A 21,529-nucleotide genomic window follows, 5' to 3' on the forward strand; every position below is an offset into this window, starting at 1 on the left:
GAGTAATATCCCATTATACACACACATGCATACCACATCTTCTTTATCCATTCATTTGTTTATGGACACTTGAGTTACTTCTATAGCCTGGCTGTTTATTGTAAATAATGCTGCAATAAACAGAGGGGTGCATACATCTTTTGAAATTAGTGTTTTTCTTTTCCTTGGGTAAATACCCCGGAGTGAAATTATTGGATCATATGGTAATTCTATTTTTCATTTTTGAGAAAACTCTGTGTTTTCCACAGTGGCTATATGAATTTACATTCCCACCAATAAGGCACAAGGATTCCTTTTCTCTGCATCTTCTCTAACAGTTGTTATCTCTTACCTTTTTGATTTTAGACATTCTGACAGATGTGATGTCTCATTGTGGTTTTGATTTGCATTTCTCTGATGATGAGTTATGTTGAAAACATCTTTTCATGGGTTCGCTAGCCATCTATATGTCTTCCTTGGAAAAATGTGTATTTAGGTCTCTGCCCATTTTCAATTGGATTGTTTTTTGGGGGGTTGAGTTGTAGGAGTTCTTTATATATTTTGGATATCACCCCTTATCATATATATTTGATTTGCAAATATCTTCTCCCATTCATTAAGTTACTTTTTAATTTTGTGTGGTTTCCTTTGCTGTGCAAACCCTTTTTATTTTATTTAGTGGAGTCTTGATGGTTTATATTTGCTTTTTTCCCCCTTGCCTGAGAAGACCTATCTAGAAAAATGTTTCTATGGTTGATGTCAAAGAAATTACTACTTAGATTTCCTAGCAGTTTCATGATTTCATGGTTTCAGGTCTCACATTTAAGTCTTTAATTCATTTTGAGTTTATTTTTGTGTGTAGTTTAAAGTAGTGGTCTAGTTTCATTCTTTTGAATGTAGTTGTCTATGTTTCCCAGCACCATTTGTTGAAGAGACTGTCTTTGTGCATTTTTGCCTTCTTTGTTGTAGATTGACCATGTAAGTGTGGGTTTATTTCTGTCCTTTTGATGCTGTTCTATTGATCGGTGTCTACTTTTGTACCAGTACCATACTGTTTTGAATACTGCAGCTTTGTAATATATCTTGAAATCTGAGATTGTGATACCTCCAACTTCATTCTTCTTTTTCAAGATTGCTTTGGCTATTTGGGGTCTTTTATGGTTCTGTACAAATTTTAGGATTCTCTGTTCTAGCTCTGTAAAAAACGCTGTTGGTATTTTGATAGGGATTACATTAAATTTCTAGGTTGCTTTGGATAGCATGGAAATTTTAAGAATGTTTGTTTTTGAATCCATGAGCATGGAATATATCTCCAATTCTTTGTGTCATCTTTTTTTTTTTCATCATTGTGTTATAGTTTTCAGAGTAAAGATCTTTGACCTACTTGGTTAAGTTTATTCTTAAGTGTTTTTCATACCCTGGGCTGAAGGCGGCAAACTGCAGGGCCATTGGGGCTGCCCTGGCATTGCTTTCTTAATTTCTCTTTCTGCTGTTTCATTATCAGCATATAGAAATGCAATGGATTTTTGTAATTGACCTTGCTGAATTCATTTATTGGTTTTAGTAGTTTTTTTTTGTTTGTTGAGTCTTTAGGGTTTTCTATATATAGGATCATGGCATCTGCAAATAGTGAAAGTTTGACTTCTTCCTTACCAATTTGGATACGTTTCATGTTTTATTGCTGTGGTTAGGACTTCCAATACTGAAATGAATAAAAGTGGTGAGAGTGGATATCTTTGTATTTTCCTAATCTTAGGGAACAAGCTCTGTTTTTCACCATTGAGTATCGTGTTATATGTGTTTCATCATATAGGGCTTTTGTAATGCTGAGGTGTGTTTTCTCTAAACCTATTTTATTGAGTTTTTTTTTTTTATCATGAATGGATATTGTACTTTGTCTAGTGCTTTGTCTGGACCTAATAATATGGTTTTTATTCTTTCTCTTGTTAATGTTTTGTGAATATTGAACCACCTTGCATCTCTGGAATAAATCCCATTTGATTGTGGTGATGATTTATTAGTGTTTTGTGTTAAGTTTGCTAATATATTTTTAAAAGATTTTATTTATTTATTAATGAGAGACAGAGAGAGAGGCAGAGACACAGGCAGAGGGAGAACCAGGCTGAGCCTCTGCCTTTGGCTCAGGGCATGATTCTGGGGTCCAGGATCAAGTCCCGCATTGGGCTCCTTGTAGGGAGCCTGCTTCTCCTTCTGCCTATGTCTCTGCATCTCTCTCTGTGTCTCTCATAAAAAATAAAATCTTAAAAATTTTTTTTTACTTAATCAGATATGCAAAATCCTTTGCCACATAAAGTAATATGTTAACAGATTATAGGGATTAGCATATAACATCTCTGGAGGGCTATTATTCTGCCCACCACAGTAGGTAAGAACATTCTAATTGCCATGGTGGTTTAGAGATGGAATGGGATGTCTTGGGAGCCAGTGATTTACACTCATTGCTGGGAATGTCCAATGAGCAGCAATGCTGTGTGTGTGTGTGTGTGTGTGTGTGTGTGTGTGTAGGGGGAGGATTGTACACCTGAAACTAATAGAACACTATGTTAACTGTATGGGAATTAAAAATCTGAATAAAATTAAAAAAAATATATAAAGAGGTCTGTCATATACTCCAAGTCTAATCCGTAGTCTGATCATCTACTTCTTTGAATAGGCTATAGTGCATATGCATTTATTTTATACTAAATTATGGGCTTTACAAGTCATTTCTTTTTTAAAAGATAGACTGATCTATTATTTATTTATTTATTTATTTATTTATTATTTATTTATTTATTTATTTATTTATTTATTTATTTAACACATGTGCTGGTGGGTGCATGTGCATTGGGGGGAGGGGCAGAGACAATCTCCAACAGACTCCCTGCTGAGTGCTGAGCCTGATGTGAAGCTCAGTCTCATGATCGTGAGATCACGACCTGCACTGAATTAAGGGTTCATGCTTAACCCACTAAGCCACCCAGATGCCCCTACACGTCATTTCAATTTAATCTGATTTGTTAAGTCAGTTGGTTAAATTGGTTGAATTTAATCTCTTTGGTCCATTGTTCTGGTCAACAATATATTTTTAAAAACTTATTCTTTAGGTTTTTTTGTTGTTGTTGTTTGTTTGTTTTTTTTGAGAACCCATAAACGAGATGATTTTCATGATAACTTATAGTCAAGGGAGGATCTTTATTTATTGAGATTCATTCTTGCATTGGGTGGAGAGTTTTACTAAGTGATGAAATAACCTGTTTAGCAATCTTCATTGAGCATTGCTAGGGTAAAGAGCACTTTGGTAAAATATAAAGAAGTGGCCTTTGTTTTCAAGGAGGAGCTCTGATATTCTGTGGTAGTGTGCTTTTCCTATTTGTTGGGCTAATCATGGAACCAAACTAATTTGTTATCAATAATATACACAAGAAACTGTTCTTAACAGTTTCTTAACAACCCCCAAGAGGGCTGAACTTTATTGGTTAGTCTGTTTTTATACTACTCATAACTTTAAGAACAAACTATAATAAGGTAGAGTTTTGTTTTGGTTTAGGTTTAGGTTTTGTTTCTAGGTTTTTCATATCATTTAGTATAAGAGTTCTTCTTATAGGAAGTGTTGCTTTTGCTGGAAAAATGTTTTAATAAGCCCATGTGGAGTGTGAGCTAGGGCTCATGGGCCTGGGCATTGGGTAGTGACAAAACTTTGAAGAAGCCAATCACTCTATAGATGAAAGGAAAGAACTGGGAGCTCCAGGGGAAATTCAGGAAGTTGGGGTGGAAAGTAAAGAGAGGAGGGGAAAGAGGCCAAACAAAATGATGGATTGTCATGCATAATGTGACCATTCTTTAGGACCAAATATACACAGCCTATACTAAATAGACAGTCTACAAAAAAATTGTGTAATCTTATTCATTACATTCTAATGGAGTCTAGTGAATTGGCTGCGTTTAAAACCATGATAGCTTTATAAAATTATCATTTCTAAAATAAGCCAGATGTTATTTCTATCCCCTTAAAAAATGCCAAATTAATGGAATTGGATTATCTGAGTACTGTGGGTCATGTGCTTATATTTTATCTAAACTGAGCAGAAAATTGAAGAAAAGTAAATATTTGGTATCTAAAATATCTAGTTTTTCTGCTGTAACTCAATTGCAATATGTCATGCATTTCTTCAAGATTTTATGTATGTGCATGTTTTAAAATTGACCCAAATGCCAACTTACTTTTAAACCTTTTTATGCATAAATATTGTTTATATTCAAAATGCCAAATTCATTTCCTATTCCTGGACTATTAGAGCTTCACTTAGCAATTAGCTCTAGCTACCAAGCTCAAACGTCTCTTGGGGCAGGAAGTTCACAGTCCAAACCATCCTATAAGGTAAACATGTGAAATAGGTTGATGTAGGAAATCTCCAGTTCCTTTCTAAACTCCCTCCTTGAGAATTTCTAAGACTTTAATTAATCATTTCATGCAGCTTAACTCTAAAACATAGAGAATAAATTTGCCTTATTAAACTAATTCACAGAGAGATTTGCTGGGGGTGGAGAAAACCAAATTCTAAAGGAGATTATTGGGAATGAGCAATGCTGAACATAAAGGCATGAATCTTAAGAGAATATCCAATACCAGGAGCAGGCCAATGTAAGAAACATATTTGAGTAGGTACCATGGTGGTACCTACTGCCTGGTCTCTTCATGCCTTTGTCTAATCTCGATCCTCTGGGCATCGCTTTTGTCTCACGGATAATAAAGGAGGAAATACTTGTATATGAAGGATCAAAACTCTATAGAATAAACAAAAATCCTTCCTCATTCCCTTATACTAATTGCTATGAAAACTAAAAACAAACAAACCTAAACCAAACTTTACCTTATTGCTGATATGACAAAACTTTAGCATTAACAGGAAATAGCAAATGATTTCAAATTTAATTCATGATCTTCTCTATTAATAAAATAATATTTTAGCTTTAAGTCAGTGAATTTATTATGCATATTTTAAAGTCAATTTTTAAAAAGTTTTAGAATTCCAGTTAATATACAGTATAATATTGGTTTCAGGTGTATGATTTAGTGATGCAACACAATACCTGGTGCTCATCAAAAGTGTAATTAAATCCCCTACCCACCTCCCCTCCAGCAGCCCTCAATTTGTTCTCTGTTGTTAAGAGTCTATTTCTTGGTCTGCGCCTCTTTTTTTCCCCTCTATGATCATTTGTTTTATTTCTTAAATTCCACATATGATGAAATCACATGGTTTTTGTCTTTTTCTGACTGACTTATTTTGTTTAGCATAATACACTCTAGCTCCATTCACATTGTTGCAAGTGGCAAGATTTCATTCTTTTTTGATGGCTGAGTAATATTCCTATGTGTAATATATATATATATATATATATGTCACATAATCTTTATCCATTCATCAGTTGATGGGCATTTGGGTTCTTTCCATAATTTGGCTATTGTTGATCTTTTAATCCAAGTTTTTATTCAATTCCATTATAAGCATTTAAGCAGTATGGTTAATTTGAATATTTGTATGCCAATGGCATTGAACAATAAGTTTCATTGGGAAAAAAAACCACAGATTAAATCATGAAAAAGCCAATACATTCTTTTTTTTTATTGTGGTAACAAACATGTAGTATGATATCTACCCTCTTAACATATTTTAACTATAAGCACCATGTTATTATAGCAGATCCCCAGAACTTTTCATCTTGTATATCTGAAACTTTATATCTATTGAATAATACCCCGTTCTTTTTGCCTGCCCCTATCCCCTGGCATATATCATTCTATTTTCTGCTTCATTGAGTTTAATAATTTTAGATATCTCATATAAATGGAATCATGCAGTATTTGTCCTTCTATGACTGGCATATTTCATGTAGCATAATGTCCTCGAGGTATATCCATGTTGTTTCATGTGACAGGATTTCCTTTTTAATGGCTGAATAATAGTCCATTGCATGTACATACTACATTTTCTTTATCCATTCATTTGTCAAGGGAAATTTAGGTTTCTTCCATATCTTGGTTATTGTGAATAATGCTGCAGTGAACATGGGAGTGCAGAATTCTCTTTGAGATGCTGATTTCAATTCTTTTTTCAATCCTGGATATAGACCCAAAAGGGGAGCTGGATTACATGGTAGTTTTATTTTGACCTTTTTTGAGTAATCTCCATACTATTTTCCATAGTGGCTGTGCCTCTTTATGTTCCCACTAATAGTAAACAGAGGTCCAATTTTTCTGCAAACTTGTAAAATTTGTTTATGCTTTGTTGTTTTGATAATAGCCATCTAACTGGTGTGAAGTGATATCTAATTGTGGTTTCTTTTCTTTTTTTTCTGAATAGTGGTTTTTGATTTGCATTTTCCTGAAAATGGGTGATATTGAGCATCTTTTCATATACCCGTTGACCATTGAATGTCTTCTTTTGAGAAATGACCTTTGCGCATTGAATGTTTTTTCGATTGAGAGGTAAGAGTTACTTATATATTTTGGATATTAATCCTTTATCAGATATGTGGATTGCAGATATTTTCTCCCATTTATTGAGTTGCTCTTATACTTTGTTGATTATTTCCTTTGCTGTGCAGAAACTTTTTGGTTTGATGTGGTCCCAATAACTATTTTTGCGTTTGTTTCCTGTGCTTTTGAACTTCCTGCAAGACATCATTGCTAAGACCAATGTTATAAAACATTTTTTATCAAACTAGATAAACAATAGACAATAGATATCATGACACTATTATTCCTATTCCTATTATTGCCTGTTCTTGAATCTTATTTCTTTCTTGATCTCTATCGATTATAGACATCCACAAGCTTGAATCAGGGTTGCCTATGTGCATAGTGCTCCCAAGGTTGGGCACTGCATCACCTGTATTGCTTTGAACAATGGCCTCAAATGGAAAAAGGGTGAAATTATTTGGTATTTTTCAACTTTAGACAAGCTATTAACTGTTGGTGTTGTTAATTGTTTGATTAAAAGCCCATTAAAAGGGAAAAAAGGGGGACACAAGGTGATTGTAATAATGGAGTAAGGCTCAGGAATTTTATATTTCTTTACAAAAAATATCCTTAAATCTCTTTATTTTAATTTTTCTCCAGATAACCAGAGCTACTATCTTTGTATCCCTGCTAACGAAGGAATTTAAGTTTATAGCCTCAACCTAATTACCACCCACTCCCTTCTTAACTTGTGTATTCTGACTTCTAATCTACACATCTTGAATTTGTTGCTTTTAATACTAATTACACCTTAATCACCAAATCCTCTATAGTATTTCCTTCTGATGATAGCTCTTTTAGGGAAAGCACCTTCTCCTATGTTCCAAAGCCCTATTCAACTCTACAACGGTATGTCTTTACTGAACTCTTCTCACATCAATTAGTTCCTGTAGTATGGAAACCAAGATAATAACTGAGAGATGATTACAGAATATACAAATGTAACTGATAAATACTGAATCATTAACTTGAAGAAAATATAATGTTCTAGGATAGCACTGTTCAATAACGCAAACCACATATGTAATTTTAAACTTTCTGGTATTCATATTCAAAAAGTGAAAAATTAATTTTAATGTATTTTATTCAACTCAATATACCCAAAATATTATTTCAACATGCAATCAATAAAAATTTATTAATGAGATATCTACATTATTTTGTACTAAGTCTATATATTTTACACTTAAAGCCCACCTCTAGGGGCACCTGGGTGCCTAGGTGGCTCAGTCAGTTAAGTATCTGCCTCTAGCTCAGGTCATGATCCCAGGACCCTGGGATGGAGCCCTATATCAGGCTCCCTGCTCGGTGGGGAGCCTGTTTCTCCCTCTGCCTTTGCCTGCCATTCCCCCTGCTTGTACTCTGTCAAATAAATAAAATCTTAAAAAAAAATACCCATCTCTATTTGGAATAGTCCATTTCAGATATGTATAGTATATGTGTCTGGTGGCTGCTATATTAAACAGTGCTGATCTAAAGAGTAGAACTAGAAAAAATAAAGTATAATGGCTTGAAAGTAGAGTGATTTTTACTAGTGGTTAACAATTATGATTGTCTAGTAATACAACAGATATCCTTCCAGAGGAAGCTGGAAGGAATAAAGTGGGAATAAAGTTCAAAATATGAATGTAGTAGTTGACTTTTAATGTCCCTTCATTAATTATATTTTTTTAAAAAATAAGTAATGCAATTTTTGGGGCAACAATTTAGACAATGTGGACTTGTTCAAAAACATGTTTAATAATTTCCTCCTTGCACTCCCAGTTTCTGAGTTAGCAAATAACAATTTGGTATGTATTCTTCTGGACTTTATATTCATACAGGATATAGAATAAATTTGCACACACACACACATTCACACACAATGTTTTTAATTTTAAAGGTAAGATAATGAGTATATAGGTTGTTCTACAGTTTATTTACTAGTATATTATTGACATCTTTCTAGGTCAATGTATATATCTCACTCATTTTTAAATGGCTGCATCATCTTCCATATTACTGATATACCATAATTTATTTAAACATTTATTTACTGATAGGTATTATATCAGGAGTCCCATAATATGTCCCCTCAGGCCACCTCTGATTTCAGCAGCACTTGAAGTGGACAATTCAATGCAAATGCGGAATCAGCTGAAGCTGATAGCATGTTGCTTCGAGCACGTGCCTTGAATCTCTTTTTGCCTTCTTTTTTTTTTTTTTTTTTTTTTTTTTTTTTACTCCTTCTGGAGCTTCTCTAATGGTCCTGTTCCCATCTTCAGCCTCAGTGAACAATTGTGTAAACTATTCAGGTGGCAGACTTAAGGGCTTATTGCTCTCAGAGGTGATCAGATTCTACTCTTATTTTGGCTTCTCAGTCTTCTCTTTCTCCCTGTTCCCTCATTTCTGTCTCTAGAATCACCTTCCAAATAAACTGGGGGCACATAAGCCCTCTCAGATGACAAACACACAGCTGATTTTTATTGTTATGATAAACAGCACTCCTTGATTACTGGGTATTTACCCAAAGAATATGAAAACACTATTTTAAGGGATATATGTACCCCCATGTTTATTGCAGTATTATTTACAATAGCCAAATTATCAAATTATGGAAGCAGCCTGTGTCCACCGATAAATGAATAGATCAAGAAAATAATGGAATATTATTTGTTGGGCTGGTGGGATCAAGGGGGCCTGGGAGGCACCAACAAAATGGCAACAGACCCCCCACCTTGTTGCCCCCACCTCAGAACTTTCCATCATCAGCAGATGGCCCAAGGACAGGTCATCAGGGGAGACTGGACCTATGCAGGAAACCTGAACTGCACCTTACCCAGACCCCATATAAGGGCATAAGCATATTGATTCCATCAGTAGCATGCCCTAATACCTATCACCCCTACAGACACAACCTCTTACCCCTCCTCCCCGGCCCACGACTTCCCCGGCCCACGACTTCCCCGCTCTCTCCCTCCCCTGTGGGCCGTGTTGCCTCCACCAACTTTTGCCTGGCCTCTCTATTTCATTCCACTACCAATCGGATTAAACCTGACACACTTATCTTGATGAGCACTGAGTAATATATAGAATAGTTGAAATCACTATATTTTACACCTATTAACACTATGTTAACTACACTTGAATTCAAATTAAAAAGAAAAAGATAGGTTAACTTTGAAAAAAAAAAAAAAGAAAAGAAAAAAAGAACCTCAGTGCTTGGCCCCCAAAAACAAAACAAAAAATCAGTTCTGCTTGAAACGTTCTTAAAAAAAATGTTAAATATTTGTGCTTTTTCACGTTTCAGAGTGTCAGATTCCCAAAATGAAACATGTTGTCAGATTGGATTTCTAAAGGCTATCTCAGATCATAGGTCCATCAGCCATAGTTGCATGTATGCTAATTAATCAGCAAGGGTGTTATTACCCTATAAATTTTGCCACTCTAATTTGAACAACATGGTGTGTCACTTTGCTATACTTTTCCTTTTGGTGATATTAGGATGGTGAGCATCTTTTCATGTTCTTAGAGATTTTTTTTTTTACTTCAATCCACGCAACAAAAATAAATCCCAGATAGATTAAATCTATATAAATGCAGAAACATAGTCCATATTAGAAAATAATTTAGGCAAAAGTTTTTTTAACCATGTATGAGGGAAGACATAAATAAGATATAAATAAATGGGCAGATTTGACTATACTACATTGTGCTTTTAAATTTTTGGTTGAGTAAATGATATTGAGAAAATTTTAATGAAATACACCCACGATTGTCAAAAGACAAAATACATATTGGCAAAAATATTCACAAAACATTTAACAGATATGTTAATTAATAGGAGAAAGTCAAAATATCTTAGAGAAAAATAGTCAAAGCATAAAAACAGAGGGAAAAAGGCATAATATCTTCCCTGCTATTAGCAGTAAGATTTTCCCAGTTATTTTTTTTTGTTTCAAGTTTTAATTTAAATTTTAGTTTAACATATAGTATAATATTAATTTCAAGAGTAGAATTTAGTGATTCATCACTTACCTACAATACCCAGTGCTTATCACAATGAATACACTCAATACCCATCACCCATTTAGTCCATCCCCCACCCACCACCCCTCTAGCAACCCTCAGTTTATTCTCTACAGGTAAGAGTCTCTTATGGTTTGCTTCCATCTGTTTCCCCCCTCTTCCCCCCCTTCTCCTACGATCATTTGTTTTGTTTCTTAAATTCTACATATGAATGAAATCACATGGTATTTGTCTGTCTCTGACTTTGCTTAGCATAATGGACTCTAGTTCCATTCACATTGTTGCAAATGGGAAGATTTCATTCTTTTTGATGGCTGAGCAATATTCCAGTGTGTGTGTGTGTGTGTGTGTGTGTGCGTGCGCACCCCACAACTTCTGTATCTATTCATCAGTAGATGGACATTTGGGCTCTTTTCATAATTTGGCTATTGTAAGTAATACTGCTATAAATATTGAGTGTGTGTCTATTTGAAACAGTAATTTTGTATCCTTTGAGTAAATACCTAGTAGTGTAATTGCTGGGTTATAGTGTAGCTCTATTTTTAACTATTTGAGGAACCATTTGACGAACCTCTGTATTTGTTTTTCAGAATGGCTGTACCAGTTTGCATTCCCAGCAACAGTGTGAGAAGGTTCCCCTTACTCTGCATCCTTCCCAACATCTGTTGCTTCCTGTGCTGATAATTTTAGCCATTCTGACAGGTGTGAGGTAATACTTGGTGTAGTTTTAATTTGCATTTCCCTGAGGATGAATGATGTTGAATATCTTTTCATGTGTCTGCTAGTCATCTATATGTCTTCTTTGGAAAAAAGTCTATCCATATCTTCTGCCCACTTTTTAACTGGATTATTTGTGTTTTGGGTGTTGAATTTGATAAGTTCTCTATATAGATTTTGGATGCTAACCCTTTATCAGCTATGTCATTTGCAAATATCTTCTCCCATTCTGTAGGCTGCTTTTCAGTTCTGTTGATTGTTCCCTTTGCTGTGGAGAAGATTTTCATCTTGATGAAGTCCCCATAGATCTTTCTGTTTCTTATAGATGACATGATACTCTATGTAGAAAACCCCAAAGAACCCATAAAAAAATCACTAGAGCTGATAGATGATTCAGGAAAGTCACAGGATACAAAATAAATGTACAGAAATTGGTTGCATTTATATACACTAATAATGAAGCAGCAGAAAGAGAAATCAAGGAATTGATCCCATTTACAATTGTCCCCCAAACCTTAAGATACCCAGGAATAAATCTAACCGAAGAGTTGAAGAATCCATATTCTGTAAACTGTAGAAAGAAATTCTTTCTAGAAATAGAAAGAAAACTCATGAAAGAAATGGAAGATGTCACAAAGAAATTGAAAAACATTTCATGCTCATGGATTGGAAAAACAAATATTGTTAAAATGTCTATACTACCCAAAGCAATCTATATATTTAATGTAATTCCTATCAAAATGGCCACCGGCATTTTTCACAGAGCTAAAACAAACAATCCTAAAATTTGTATGGGACCAGAAAAGACCCCCCAATAGCCAAAGCAATCTTGAAAAAGCAAAGCAAAGCAAAGCTGGTGGCATCACAATTCCAGATTTCAAGCTCTATTACAAAGCTGTAGTCATCAAGACAGGTTGGTACTGGCACAAAAATCGACACCTAGATCAATAGAACAGAATAGAAAACCCAGAAATGAACCCACAACTATATGGCCAATTAATATTTGACAAAGCAGGAAAGAATATCCAATGGAAAACAGTCTGTTCAACAAATGGTGTTGAGAAAACTGGACAGCAACATGCAAGAGCAAAAAACTGGACCCCTTTCTTACACTCTACACAACAATAAATTCAAAATGGATGAAAGACCTAAATGTGAGACAAGAAACCATCAAAATCCTAGAGGAGAACATAGGCAGCAACCTCTTTGACCTCAGCCATAGCAACTTTTTACTAAATATGTCTCTGGAGGCAAGGGATCTAAGTTATTTTTAAGTGTACACACATACACACACATACTAAGGCCTGTGAGCTCAGAACCAATCTTTTCAAGAGAATTTGCCCAGACAGAGCTTTCTTTCACTTGGGAATTTTAAGTCAAAGGCTCTGAAATATGAAGTCTGTGCCTATGTAATACAATAGAAGTTAGAAACGATCTAACAGTTTGTTTCCCTACAACTGAGATTAATTTCCTGGTATTAATGGGACTGCTATTCATATACCTAAATTCACTCAGCCTACATCATCCAACTGATTGCTCCCAATACATTGGGTTAGGCAATTTCTAGACCTTATAAATCCACTTTATTATATGTATATCCCCTCCCCCGACCCCCATAACACCAGCCACCAGTTAGAACCTCCAAGGTACCACCTGTCTGCACAATTTATTTTGATGTCTTAAAAGGCATTAAAAATTTTCATTTTACACAGAGCATAAACTAGACATATTGTTACAGTAGAGGGATGTCAGGTTGGCTAACATTTCCATTTCTTTTCTACTCCGTGCTCCATGATGAAATAATATTTCTTTATCCTTGTTTGTACTTACTGAAATACCATGAGTTATGGCTCTGTTCCAAAGCTGGTGAATTATAGAGCCATAATTCTGCTCACACACAAATAAAGTACGTATCTATATTTGGCCTTTGGATATGACTTCAGTGGGGGAAGATCTCATGAGATCTCAGATCCATGAGCTGTATCAGGTGTGCCAGAGGATCTGTCAACATGGGGTTTCTAGATTGATTCTAAGTTTAAGATTTTAATGGGCCAGTTATGTATAAAAGTTGGGGCCAGTTTCCCCTTTCCATTGAGTTAATAACTTTTTTACCTGCAAGTGTATTTATTTAAAGTGTAACTAGAGAGAGGAAAAGGTCTTCAAAGCAAGAGCTACTATGGTTGCTGTTAAATTCCAGATGAAATGATGGCTAGTGACATTAGCTGGTGACAAGTGACTTCAGACTATGTTTTTAGAGTGCAAGATAGGCAGAAATATGATATAGTTAATTAGATATTCAAACAATTGAATTGATTTTTATTGGATTTTTCCCGGATTGCATAACCTCTTAGAGGATATTTATCAGTAGTTTAGTTTCAAACTGAAATTCCTTTAAAACAACTAATACAAATTTAAAAAGAGAAATGAAATTTTTCTCTAGGTCTCTCTATGTAATTTATTTGATGTTCAGAGCATGAGGTTTTATATATATTGCCCACGGCTGGTCATATGAATCATAGTTTGCAGGGATTCAGTGTATTGTGCCGTTAACAGGTGACTTCCTCTGAAGTCCAGAGGGGTATTTTTATGACCCTGACATGAAAGACCACAGTGCAGGTTTATCGTGAGGCAGTTATGGGAGGGCTATAAAGTGATCTCAGTTGACTACTGTGCCTTCCATTGACGTCAAGAGCATTTCATAGTTTGGTGTTTGGTTTATTTTTAGATTTTAAAGGCACAATTGATGTATATGGTAGCATTAATCTCTGACTTACAGATTTATTAACCCTTATCGTTTGTTTCAAATAGAGAAGCAGCTATGGGATGGAAAAAATCTTCCCCTGTTTTGACCTTTTGACTTTGAAAAAGAGGTTACAATATTTGTCTTTTCGAGAATTTGATATGGCTAGTTGCTTGTGAAATAAATGGCTAGATAGTTATCAGCTGAAAATGATCTCCCTGAAGTATTTACATTTTGTTTTGAAATTTCAGTCATTTCTAAGACACAAGATCAGAAAGATTTAATATCATTACCACTGAGAAAAGCTCTAGGCCTGGTGGAGGGAGGAATCCGTAATGGGCTGGGCACCTTATTTTGTAAGGACACGAAAAGGTACTTATAGTTGCAATAACTTTTCTATTGACTTTAGGAGAGTATTGACACTAAGTATATCATCGCATCAATCACTAGTACATATCAGTTAATCCTTGATTAACTCAGCAATGACTTCTGATAACAAATAATCCTGACTACACAACATGGAAGGTTAGATAATTAGACCTATGTAGTAATTCTTTCACAAAGTCCATCAAATTGTATATCATTCAAAATTTGACTGGTTTTATTTTATTAAAAGGCTATTCCAATATTGTATACCCTAGGTTGCTTCCTTAATGTATCCCAACTTGTGATTTTCTAACAGAGAAATGGTTTCTATGGTATTTCTCATATCCCTCCTCCCCACATCCAAAAACTATCTAAAGAAATAAATATTAGATATGAGAAAGAAACCAATTCTATGAAAAAAACCGAAATCACTATTATTTATTGAGTGCTTATTGCATTTCTGTGTTAAACATTTTATCTGCATTATTTCATGTAAGCCCCACAGTAAGTATATGAAGTAACTACTATTGTTATATTCCTGGTTTGCAGGTGGAGAAATAAGCTTAAAGAGGTTAATTAAGTTACACAAGGTTGTGGAGCTGGTAAGTAGCAGAACAGGGTTGAAACCCAGCACAGGGAGAAACAGTATGGTTGTAGATTACTCTTTTATGAAGGGAGCACATACTGAGGACTATACTATATAAAATTGTAGCTTATAAATAAGAATATCAAGAATACCAAGAATATCATTTCATTCATGCTAAGCTAGGTTTCCACAGGGTCTTGATTCCCAGCATCCAGTAAGCATAGGTGACAGCTAAGGCCAGAACCGCTGGTGCCTTGGCCCAAGGTGGGCTGAGCAAGCCAGCAAGATAGCCATCAGATGATTGCTATCCCTTCTCACCTTTGGGCGGGAGAAGTGTAGAAGCAATTTGGCCTGACCAGCCACGGCCTGGAACCCTCAAGGGGTGTGGGATCAGGAGTATTGGAGAGTTGCTCTGCTCAATCTTCCCTTTGCTTCTGAGATGACTTCCTAGGAAGGTCTTCTGCCATTAGCATTAGACAGCTTCAAGGGCAAGTCACTCATCTCTAATCCTAAACCTGGGTATTGAAGATGGTAGGAAAGAGTGTACAATGTTCAGTATAAATGATTCTAAATTATGCTCTCCAGAGCTCCTGTGAGGGCAGGCTCTGAATCTCTCATTTTTACCTCAGCCCTTGAAACAACCCTTCCTTCTATCTAATATCTGCTTTGAGATTGTGTGCAAAATCTCCTATGCACAACCCATTTTCTGGTAAAAATACACTTGTAGTCACTAGTGTGGTGTTGAGGCAGATTCATTATTCCGTCAGAGAGAAGATGCACTCTCAGACCCAAGGAATGCATTTATTATTACATCCTTCCTAAGAGTCCTTAAAAGATTCACATGAAAGTTACAATTAATGAGATATTAAGATAAGGCACTTTTGTATCTGACAGATTGGAATCAATAGCCTTGTTAGTCTAAATCTAAGAAAGATGCAAAGAGAAGACATTTAGAATGATTTTTAAAAAGTTCATTAGAGGAAAGGAAACCCTTTCTTAAGTTAGTGTAAGTGGAAAAACTTTGGCTCTTATTCCGGAAAAAGAATCATGCATGGAAAACCCCCAATTAAAAGGTCACTTTTAACTGAAACTTGAAACAAGTTTGAGTCTAAAATCAGAGAAAGAAGGATAAGATAATATTCTTTAAACTGAAAAGATATGTGATACTTTTCTAAACTGTTATCTTTGAGAAAGTTATGAAGTCATTTGTCACTTTTTCTTGATCCAAATTACTTGATATTCCAGAAAACAAAACTAAAGATTTCTAAAAAAAAAAACCTTGAGGAGAATGATTTAGCCTTACACGAAGGAAATTCTCTTTCCTTTTTGGTGTTCCTTTAAGAGGAATTTTTATTGTTGAAGGAAATGTCCCATAACATTCTTCATAAAGTTTCCTTAAGAGTGGGTCTTAGTGGTGGGGGTTCTGTAGTGTTAATGTTGACTATTTTTTGTTTTGTTGTTAATTTATCCATAGGGATTATGTCATCTTCTGGGATCACAGACTGTCTGGGCAGATCATTTGTGTGTAGTTGGAAGGTAGTTATGTTCTTAGAATTGTCTCAGTATATTCCTGGGTTCTCTTCTGGGGAGGATGGTGTTTGGAGGTTGCTTACCTGATGGAGCAATCCTAGTATTAGAATTGTCTGCTGGCATTTCACTCTTATATCCCTTGTGAATTCTCCTCTTTAATCCTGCAGGTGGAAGCTTGCAAACCATGTTTCTTGGGCTATTTTGGGGGCAGGATTCTAGGATGGCAGGGCCCTGCCACTGAGATGCTTTCACATAGGATTGCAAAAGTGGAAGAGAAACAGAAATTCTTTTTCTCCTGTCCTCTGGCAGTGGTGGTGCACTGCGGAGTAGGCTTGCCAGATGTCCAGTTGTGAGTGTTTGCCTTTTCACCCATTTTGGAGCTGTGAGAAGCCGAGAAGCTACTTTCATGTTTTGGATTTTGGGGCACAACAGCCTCTTCTCTTTTTGTGGCCACAAATGAAACTTACGCAGCTCCTCATGGCTTTACTTCTCTAGTCTATCTAATAGTTTTATAGGCACCCATTGAATTGAATTATATTGAATCCGTGCCTGGTTAAAATATGGCATGGTTTCTGATTTCCTGGCTGAATCCTGACTAACAAAGGGGATTTTCCTCAACATTTATGTTCTTCCAGTGAAGAAAGTTTTCATTTTTTTTGTTGCTGGAGTCCACTAAACTTTAGAAGAGAAAGTTCTATATAGGTCTCATCTTTAGCAAGGGCATGAGACTTGTTTCATTTTATTTTTTTAAGTCCATTCAGGGGGCAATACAATTTTTTAAATTTTTTTTGTATATTTTTTTACTGGAGTTCTATTTGCCAACATATAGCATAATACCCAGTGCTCATCCTGTCAAGTACTCCCCTCAGTGCCCATCACCCAGTCACCCCATCCCCCTGCCCACCTCTCCTTCCACTACCCCTTGTTCATTTCCCAGAGTTAGGAGTCTCTCGTGTTTTGTCACCTTCTCTGATATTTCCCACTCATTTTATCTCCTTTCCCCTATCATCCCTTTCACTATTTTTTTTAATATTCCCTGAATGAGACCACATAATGCTTGTCCTTCAGATTGACTTACTTCACTCAGCATAATATCTTCCAGTTCTATCCACATTGAAGCAAATGGTGGGTATTTGTCTAATGGCAACAACACAATTTTTAATAAAAATGACATATGGTTAATGAAATCTCTTTCTAGCTGAATTTATAATCCAATTTATACATGTCAGCATTTTAAAGAGTTAATTAGTCTATAGATACTAACGCAGCTATGAAACATGTATTTAATAACCAAGAAAGGAAACTTGCTATATCATCTGTGCAGCTCCCTTTTCAATTGTGTGCTTATTATTAATGATAAATAGGAAAAAATCAAACATATAATCTGGGACCATCATTAATTACTAATCAACGCCTGTCTGAACATGACCCAGTGATAATCATCCATTCTTATTTACGGCCTGTGGTTTCAGGGTAGGGGGTATAAGGTTGGCAAAGATGAGAGAATCCTAGGGCTTTGACATGGTTGGCATGGGGCTTTGCCTAGAAGGGCCCTGGATCAGAGAAGTTTCTCCCAGTATAACCCCAACCTACACTGAGGATTCCAGGGAGTTGTCCATCAATTTTATAGCTGAATAATATTTCATGGTGTATATGTATTCCATATATGTATTACATTTTCCTTACCCATTATTTGTTGGTTAACTTAGATTATTTCCATATCTTGGCTATTGTGAATATGCTGCAATAAATATGGAGATATTTCTTTGAGATACTGATTTCATTTCCTTTTGGTATATACCCAGAGTAGGATTGTTGGATCATATGATAGTTCTATTTTAAATTTTTTGAGGAATCTCTGTATTGTTTCCATAATGTATGTACCAATTTACTTTTCCACCAACAGTGTACAAAGGTTTCCTTTTCTCCATATCTCACCAATAATTGTTATCTTTTGTCTTTTGATAATGCCATTCTAACAGATATGAGGTGGTGTGTCATTGTGATTTTGATTTGCATTTTCCTGATGATTTGTAATTTTGAGGGCCTTTTTCATATACCTGTTGCCGGTTTGTATGTCTTCTTTTGAGACATTTCTACTTAGGTCTTTTGTTCAATTTTTATTGGATTATTTATTTATTATTGAATTGTAGGAGCTCCTTATATATTTTGGATATTGACTTCTTACTATATTTATGGTGTGAAAATATTTTCTTACATTATATGTGTTGTCTCTTCACTCTGTTGATTGCTTCCTTTCTACATAGAACTTTTTAGTTTGATACACTCTCACTGGTATACTTTTGCTTTTGTCCCCTGTGTTTTTGGGTCATATTCAAAAAAATCATCACCTAGACTAATGTCAAGAAGATTTCCCCTTATATTTTTTTTCTGGTAGTTTTAGAGTTTCAAGTCTTATGTTTAAGTGTTTAATTCATTTTGAGTCGATTTTTGTATATGGTATGAGATAAAAGTACAATGTCATGAGATAAAAGTACAATGTCACTTTTCTGCATGTGGATGTCTAATTTTCCTGGCACCATTAATTGAAGAGACTGTCCTTTCCTTGTTGTGTGCTCTTGGCATCCTTATTGAAGGACACCACAAGAAAAGAAAGTTTCAGGCCAATATTGTTGAATAATACTATGCAAAAATCCTCAATGAAATACCAGCAAACTGAATTCAACAGACACATTAAAAGGACTTTACATCATGATTAAGTGGGATTTATCCCAGAATTCAAGGACAGTTCAATCTACACAAATCAATAAATGTGATACATAACATTTATTGTTATGTATATAACATGATAAAGCTATATGTCATAAAAAATTATGATCATCTCAGGACCAGACACGGTATTTGAGAAAATTCAACATCTATCATCATAAAAACTCTCAACAAATTAGGTATAGGAGGAATATACCTCAATATAATAAAGGATGCATATTTAAAAGCCTGTAGATTATATCATACTCAATAATGAAAAGCTGCAATATTGTTTGAGTTCAGAAAAAAGATAAGAATGTCCATTCTCACCACTTCTGTTCAATATAGTACTAGAAGTCCTAGCCAGAGCAATTAAGAAAAAGAAATCCAAATTAGAAAGGAAGAAGTAAAATTGTTTGCAGATATGATCTTTTATATATAGAAAACCCTAAAGAATCTATAAAAAAAAACTGTTAGAACTAACAAATTCAGTAAATGTGCAGGATAGAAAATTAACACCACACACACAGTTAATACACAAAAATCATTTACATTTTTATACAGCAACAAGAAACTGTGAAAAAATGAAGAAAATAATCCCATTTATAATAGCATCATAAACAATAAAATACTTGGGAATAAATTTAACCAAGGAAATGAAAGATCTCCTTACTGAAAATTTTTAGACATTGATGAAAGAAGATAAGACACAAATAAATAGAAGTCTACTTTGTATTCATGGAATGGAAGAATTAATATTGTTAAAGTGTCTGTACTACCCAAAGTGATCTATAGATTCAGTGCAATCCCTGTCTAATTTTCAATGGCATTTTTTCACAGAAATAGAACAAATAAATCCTAAAGTTCACATGGAGCCACAAAAGGCCTCAAAGAGCCAAAGAAATCTTAAGAACGAAGAACAAGGCTGGAGACATTATGCTTCCAGATTTCAGAATATATTACAAACAGTACAGTACTGGGATAAAAAAGACACATAAATTAATGGAACAGAATAGAGAGACCAGAAAAAAATCCAGGCATTTATAGCTAACTCATCTTCTACAAGGCCTATATTCCTTTCAAATTGGAGTTCCTGGCTACTTTCTGAGCCTATCTACTCTTATTTTACTTACAGATTAAATAAATGAGTATTATTACTTTTACAATCTTTAGTAGATTAAAAGTGAGTTGGAAAGGTATTGCACAAGGCAAACATACTAAAAGCAAGAGGTACAAATGACCACAAGCTCCATGGACAAGATAAATTGATCAAAGTAGTGCAATAACCTTAAAAATAAGAGTATGAAGTTATTTAGTGTGAGGATACACTGATCTCATGCATTAAAAATCACAAAGAACATCACTGTATCACAATAGATGATATTCACAGTGGGGATTCTGAATCATCAAAAAAAGTTTAGACTTTTTATGCTGTTCTATAGAAGCAGTCAGAAAATTATGTTATACATTTTCAAAAGTTTTCAGTACAAAGAACTGTACCAATTAAAATTTGATGCATAACAATATACTTTCAATTTTATAAAATAAATGTGCATGTCAAATATTTTACTTTTAAAGGATGCCAACAGGCTAGAGACTGCTGTCTCACATTCAGAATGAATATTAGGATTTTAGATTCTTAGATTCTTAGCGTTAACAGGCAAAATTCGGTTAAGCTTTTTCTAGCAGTGAACAGTTACAGCAAATTATTATGTCATAATTTCAGTATTAAATTCATTAGATGTGAAACAGAGGCCTTGTGGCTAGAAGTGAACTGAGGCCTTGAAGCCAGCTCTAGATGGGAAGTCAGTTCCAACAGATATTAGGTGAGGAATCTTGGGGGCTTCCTTCAACTCCTCCAAGGCCATGGAAGTCCTTGGGGTCTAAGGTAGATACACTGAGTACCAAGTGTCCTCAGCTGCTCAAGCTGTTATAACAAAAATGCCATAAACAGGGTGACCTAAAAAATAGACATTTATTTCTCAAAAAAAAAAAAAAAAAAGCCAGACATTTATTTCTCACAGTACAGGAGCCTGAGAAGTCCTATATCAGGGTGCTAGTATGGAGAGGTTTTGGTGAGAGTCTTTTTCCTGGCTTGCCATCCTCAGATGGCAGAGAGAGAGGGTGAGCTGGTGTCTCTTCTTCACTAATCCCATCATGGGCTTTACCCTCATGACTTCACCTAAACCTACATATCGCCCAGTGGCCCCACCATCTATTACCATGTTGAGTTAGGGCTTCAACATATGAATTTTGGGAGGGACATAAACATTTAGTCCATAACACCAGGTCTCAGTTGGCTGACTAGGGCTACTAAGTGATCTGTTCTCCTCAGGCATGTTTCAGGCATTGGGCTTTGCTACACCCAAAG

The sequence above is a fragment of the Canis lupus genome, chromosome 33, assembly GCF_011100685.1.
Source record: "Canis lupus familiaris isolate Mischka breed German Shepherd chromosome 33, alternate assembly UU_Cfam_GSD_1.0, whole genome shotgun sequence".
Taxonomy (NCBI): domain Eukaryota; kingdom Metazoa; phylum Chordata; class Mammalia; order Carnivora; family Canidae; genus Canis; species Canis lupus.